Raw genomic sequence first — 6,341 nt, forward strand, 5'->3', positions numbered from 1 at the left:
ATGTTCCATCATATTCAACAAAATTACAATTACAATAAATAAAACTATTTGTTCTGTGACTAGAGCTTTTAACATTCATTGCTGGGGGGAAACATTTCGTTCAAACTAATATCAATCATAGAATATGTAATGCAACTTAAATTATGTATATGAATTTCTTAGAATTTTTATTGAATTACAATTCTGCTTCCTTTTATTCAAATTCAAATTGTAATTCTAGATCCTGTTTTTGACATCAAATTCAAGAATTGAATTGGAATTCAGGAGTCATTCTCAATTCAATTCTGAATTGTGCACAAGCCTGGTTTGCTTCTGGTTGTAGATATAGATACCCTAATGTCAGGACCAAGCAAGCAAAAAACTCATTAATTCCCATGGCAATAACCCAATTAAGTAAGATGTAGGGAGGGGTATGACTGGAGGAAGAATATATTTGAAGTACTGTGTAGTAGTTTCATTTATTTATGACATTAGGCCTTTTAGGGAAGTGCAATATACTACTTTTTACTGTATTCAATTTATTGATGTGTGTATGTTATGTGTGAGATAAATAGTGCTGTAGATGTCTGGTTCAATGTTTGTGTCGTTGATTATGTGTCAATATGCCTGCACTGTACAACAAATTGTCTCTCGGGGACATTCAAGTTTTCTAAATCTCTAAATCTAAGTCTAAGACAGACCGGAGAGAAACACGAAGCAAGTTATATCGCTGAGGGCCAGTTGGAAATGATGACACCACAAGGGGACTTGGGACTTGACTCGGTCCTGGCCGCATCACTATCGTGCCAATCATGACGTTAAATCACACCCTCCCCTGTAATTTAGCTTAAACTCACACTCTTCGTGTGTGTGTGTAGCTTGTCTCTGCTCGTGTGTTAATGAAACACATAAACGTTAATGAAGCAATAAGACAACAGCTACATGAGAATCCTGAAGCTCTGACAAGCCGAGTACAGCCCACGTTTTGATATTCCATATTCATGTGTTTATTAATGCAGCGAGCCTGACTGAAGTTGTGTGTGGCAGAACAAGTCAAGCAGATGTGCTCCTCTTCTTCTTGGTGAGCTCTCGGATCCACAGATTCTTTAGATCTGGAAGACGATAAATAGAGTTGTTTTGTCAGACAGCTGCAGCTGATTCAGAACGCTGCTGCTCCAGTCCTCACTAAGACCAAGAAAGTGGATCACATCACTCCAGTTCTGAAGTCTCTACTGGCTTCCAGTGCCTCAAAGAATTTATTTCAAAATACTTTTGCTGGTTTATAAATCACTCAATGGTTTAGGGCCAAAATACATTTCTGATCTGCTACTACACTATGAACCACCCAGACCTCTCAGGTGGTCTGGGACAGGTCTGCTTGTTGTCCCCAGAGTCAGAACTAAACAGGGGGAAGCAGCGTTTAGTTTTTATGCTCCACATATCTGGAACAAACTCCCAGAAAACTGCAGGTCTGCTGCAACTCTCAGTTCTTTTAAATCAAGGCTGAAGACCTTTCTTTAAATAATTGTTCATTTCTTATACTGAAGCTGCATTGTTGACACTGTATAACAATCTATATAAGCATATAAAGAGAAATTCCTATTTTATCTGCTTTTATATATTTAACTGTTTTAACTACTCTTCAATTTTTCATTTCTTATACTGCACTGTAACTTTCTGTTTTTAATTTTTTTTTAATCTGTTTTCATGTAAAGTACTTGAGTTGCCCTTTTGCTGAAATGTGCTACACAAATAAAGCTGCCTTGCCTTGCCTTTTGTCACGTTTGCTGCTGTCGGTGCGCACTGCAGGGGGTGTATGCATGCTGGTGTTTTTAATCACGGCTAAAAAAAATTCACAGTACTTCATACATGCATAATTACAAATACAGCTGCAATTAAAAAATATATTTGAGGTAGAGATAAAGATGTCAGTGGCATCTATTTGTTTTATCAGTGAGATAGGGAATCCCACAAGACAAGACATAGCTAGAGTGCTGCGTGAGAAGTCAATGTTTATTGCTTATTTCCTTTGCTACAAATAACAGGGGAGAAGTGAAAAGGAGAAGGAGAAATAGGTCAACCTATAGTCACCAAAGTAAATATTGGACCCATTTTTCACAAGCCACATATCTCCAGAACATTCTGACACTAAAAACAGCATTTTCCAGACGGAAACAGGAGAAAATTAAAGGAAAATTCCGGCGCAAAATGAACCTAGGGGTTAATAGTCAACAGAGTCAACCGTTCTCTGGGATTTGTTTTCATGCTAATCAAATGTGACCAGTTTTATTGCAAACCGCTAATTAGCTTATAACGCTAGTTGTCGGGGCACGGGTAAAGTAAAAAGAAATCGCTATTTCTACACCACTAACAAGGCTCAAAATAACACCACACTTCAACGGTAGCATAATGAGGGTCCCTACATGTAAACCGAAGCATTGAGAAATTTGTTTATTACAGTTTATTAAAACAATAGGATTATAAAGACTGTACCATTTGGTATACAGGCAGGCGCCATCTTGGGAAAACAGTCACGACCAATCGAACGACAAACGCTGTGCAACCAGGAACCAGTAACATAGCTCAAGCACGGCGTTCGTCATTCGAACGATGTGTTATTAATCCCTAGGTTCATTTTGCGCCGGAATTGTTCTTTAACTTTGTTCCAGACTGGTTTCTGTCTCAGAAACAAACTCTCGCGAGTTCTGGCAACAGGGAGAAGCTAACGTCAGCTAACTGTCATGATTGTGATTTTCTGTTATGTTCTCTTTCCTGTTTTATCTCCAACCCAGCTGCCCCTTCTCCTGCTCGGTCTGCCTGTCTTCCAGAGGGGTATCGCCTTCGCCGCCGGCCTCCAGAAGGATATCGCCTTCGCCGCCGGCCTCCAGAAGGGTTTTGCCTTTGCTGCCGGCCGCCAGAGGAGTTTCCCTTTCGCCGTCCTGCTCGACCTGGCTTCACCTTCACCGTCCTGCTCGGCCACCTGAGGGACTCTGCCTTTGCCGTCCTGCTCGACCGCCTGAGGATCCGCGACGGCCTGTTCAGCCGCCAGTGGGGATCCGTCTTCGCTGCTGTCCGCAGCCCTGCTGTCCACGGCCTTTCTGTCCTGCTGTCCCCAGTTCCCTAGCCCAGTTTGACTTATTTGTTCCTCCGTTCGTTTGGATATCCTGTTCTTTTGTTTTATCTACATTCTGGAAAAAATTTTGCCTGCTGCATTCAGGACTCCTTTTGTTGGTATTGAATGAGTTAAATAAATCCTCAAGCTCAACCTACTCATGCCTGCTCTATGCTCTTTGTTTCGTACCTAGACATTGTTAAGGGGAGGTTGGATAGCTTTCTCAATGGCTCACCCACAGCCTGCCTGTCTCTCAGCCAGCTAACACCTTGGCCACAGGTGCATTGTTTGTTGCCCGACCTGCCCCCTTGCCTGCATCTCCGAGTCGAGCAGCTTTTCAACCTGGAGGAGAGCCAGAGACTTTTATGACCTTATTCAAGTATTTTGCTTTGTGTGCTAGACGGACTGAGGAGGCCAAAGCAGCCAGCCTTCCAGCTGGAAGGGAAAAGCCTAGTACAGCAACTAGCAGCTCCCTTGACCTCCTGTCTGTCAGCTCATCAGCTACCCGTTCAGCAGATATCCCCGACTACAAGCAGTCTTTTGAGGGTACTCGCCTAGCTATATTTCCTGGGAACCATGGAGGCCGCAAGAGAGGAGGTGGGCGATATGGGCACCGACGCCATTTCCCGCTTCAACCTCTCTTCAGCCCAGAGCCCGTGCTGTCCAGCGGACCTGAGCCGGTGCTGTGCAGTGGACCAAATCCTGTGCTGTGCAGCGGACCTGAGCCCGTGCTGTGCAGCTGACCTTAGCCGGTGCTGTGCAGCGGACCAGAGCCTGTGCTGTTCAGCGGACCAGAGCCCGTGCTGTTCAGCGGACCTGAGCCCGTGCTGTTTAGCGGACCTGAGCCTGTGCTGTCCAGCGGTTCCGGGCCCGTGCTGTTCAGCGGACCTGAGCCCGTGCTGACCAGTGTTACTGTTCCTGAGTCTACTAGTGTTCCCGAGTCCGAGTTGCTATTGTTCCTGCACTGACGTGCAGCCTTCCAGAACCTCCGCAGACTTGCAGTCTTCCAGAACCTCTGCTGACGTCCAGCCGTCCAGAGTCTCAGCTGACGTCCAGCCGTCCAGAGTCTTAGCTGACGTCCAGTCGTCTAGAGTCTTTGATGACCGCTCTTCTAGAGTCTTCCAGTCATCCAGAGTCTATGTTGACTGACCTCCCAGAGTCTACGTCGACTGACCTCCCAGAGTCTTTACCTTTGCCCGACACCCTAGTGACTTTGCCGGTTTCCGGCGCTTCAGAGACTTTGCCGGTGCCCAGCTTCCCAGAGACTCCTGTCCCCAGTGTTTTGTCGGTGGTCCGGCCGACTCTTGCTCCCCGTTTTTTGTCGGTGGTCCGGCCGACTCCTGCTCCCCGCTTAAAGCTACAAACGTTACCATGGTAACTACCAGCAGTGGGCGGAGTCTCCACGCTGCCTCCTCTTTATGTCCAAAATACCAGAATGTTGATGAGATATGAGGTTTGGGCGTGTTAGTTTAAACAGAGCTTAGATCGGGCCCAAAAAATCAAGCCCGACCCTACCCGAGCCTGTGCACGTTGTGTCCGAGCCAGATTTAAACCCGACATTTTTTTAATACGTGGGCCGTTATAACTGACGTTCTCAACTACAATTCAGAGTTGTTTGAACTCCAGAAATCTGTTTAGAATTATCTTATTGAATAATGCAACAAGGACGAAGCATGTAAACAGCTGTTAGTTTATTCAGACTGGAATGGATCTCAAATGGATCTGAATGAAGAAATGTAAAAAAAAAACTCCTTACAAACAACCCTATAGCTGCTCCCTCAGCTGACTAGTCAGGGTAACAGATCAAGGCAGCAACATAATCAAAGCCCTGGAACCATATCAGAGATCTTCTTGTCTCGATCACCTAATTAATATTGTCCTTCGGCACGGTCTGCATGCTGACGCACTGGCCGACAACAATGCTGCAGAGGGGGGAGACACAATGTAGCCCAGTTTACCTCACGCTCAAGTCAGTGCAGGACATTCACCCAGAGCTACGGGAGAAGCTGGAGAGGCATATAGCTTTCTCCCCACCGAATAAGACTAAAGTAATGATTAAAAAAACACAAATGCTTGGTCAAGGGTCGGGTCGGGCCGGCCGGGCAGAGAATCTAAACTCTAACAGAGATTAGTTCTTCTACTAGAGATAAAAACGTAAACACTTAAAAACCAAAACGTAGCAGTGTAAATGTAGCCTGAAGTTATGGCTCATGGAGATGATGGACACACTCCACCTTGAGAGGATCATTATTAACGACAATCTTAGACTTTGAGATAATTTGGCAACCTTTGGTGTCTTATCTCGCAGGCCAAGCCGAATCCTGATCGCAGTCCGGGGTGGGTTAAGAAGCACTGTAATACCAATTTTGTAACTTGTTATTTTGAAATGAGAGTCAGAGACAGTGTGGGGGGAAGTGATAGAGGAGAAGGAGAAATGGTACTCAGAGGAGAAGTAAAAGAGAAGAGGAAGAGGCGAAGAAACAACCCTACAGAGTCCGAAAGACGGGAGAGAGGAGACAGAGAGACAGTGAAAGATGAGTGTTGCAGGAGGTTTAAAACTCCTGTCTGTTTGGGGGCTCAGTGGATCAAAATTGCTCCCAGTCAGATTTCCAGTGGGTTGATTGTAAAACCCTGAAGACTGTTGAATATCAAGGTAACGTTTTTTCCAGAATATTAGATTGAATTGCATTTCCAAATGGCTCCTGCTGGGAAATCCATGACTGCAAACTACGGTGTTAAAAGTGTGTTGAGATCGATCCTGCTCCCACTGTGTGCACACTGGAGACAGTGGTGTGTGAGTGTGCTTGTGTGTGTGTGTTTGTCTGAATCCCACTGCATTCACAACCCGTCCTCACGCAGAAAACGACCATATAAGTTGATTGTGCAAGCAGCTTTTTTAACAACTCATCTTTACATTTCTTGTTAGGCGGCGACGTCTCGTGGCCGTAGTAATTATCGCGAGAACAAACAAAGAAGTCAGATGACTAATGGCATTTTTCCATCACATGGTACCTGCTCGACTCGCCTCGACTCTACTCGCCTTTTTTGGTTTTCCATTACGAAAAAAAGTCCCTGGTACCTTTTAACAGGTACTTTTTTTAGTACCACCTCAGTCCAGGTTCCAAGCGAGCTGAGCCGATACCAAAAGGTGACGTGAAAACCTGCAGACTACTGATTGGTCGCAGAGAATCGTCACTAATCACTGCGTCATCATTGCTATAGCGACAGACGGCGGTGTCCTGAACAAAAC

Source organism: Sander vitreus, chromosome 4 (assembly GCF_031162955.1).
Source record: "Sander vitreus isolate 19-12246 chromosome 4, sanVit1, whole genome shotgun sequence".
Lineage (NCBI taxonomy): Eukaryota > Metazoa > Chordata > Actinopteri > Perciformes > Percidae > Sander > Sander vitreus.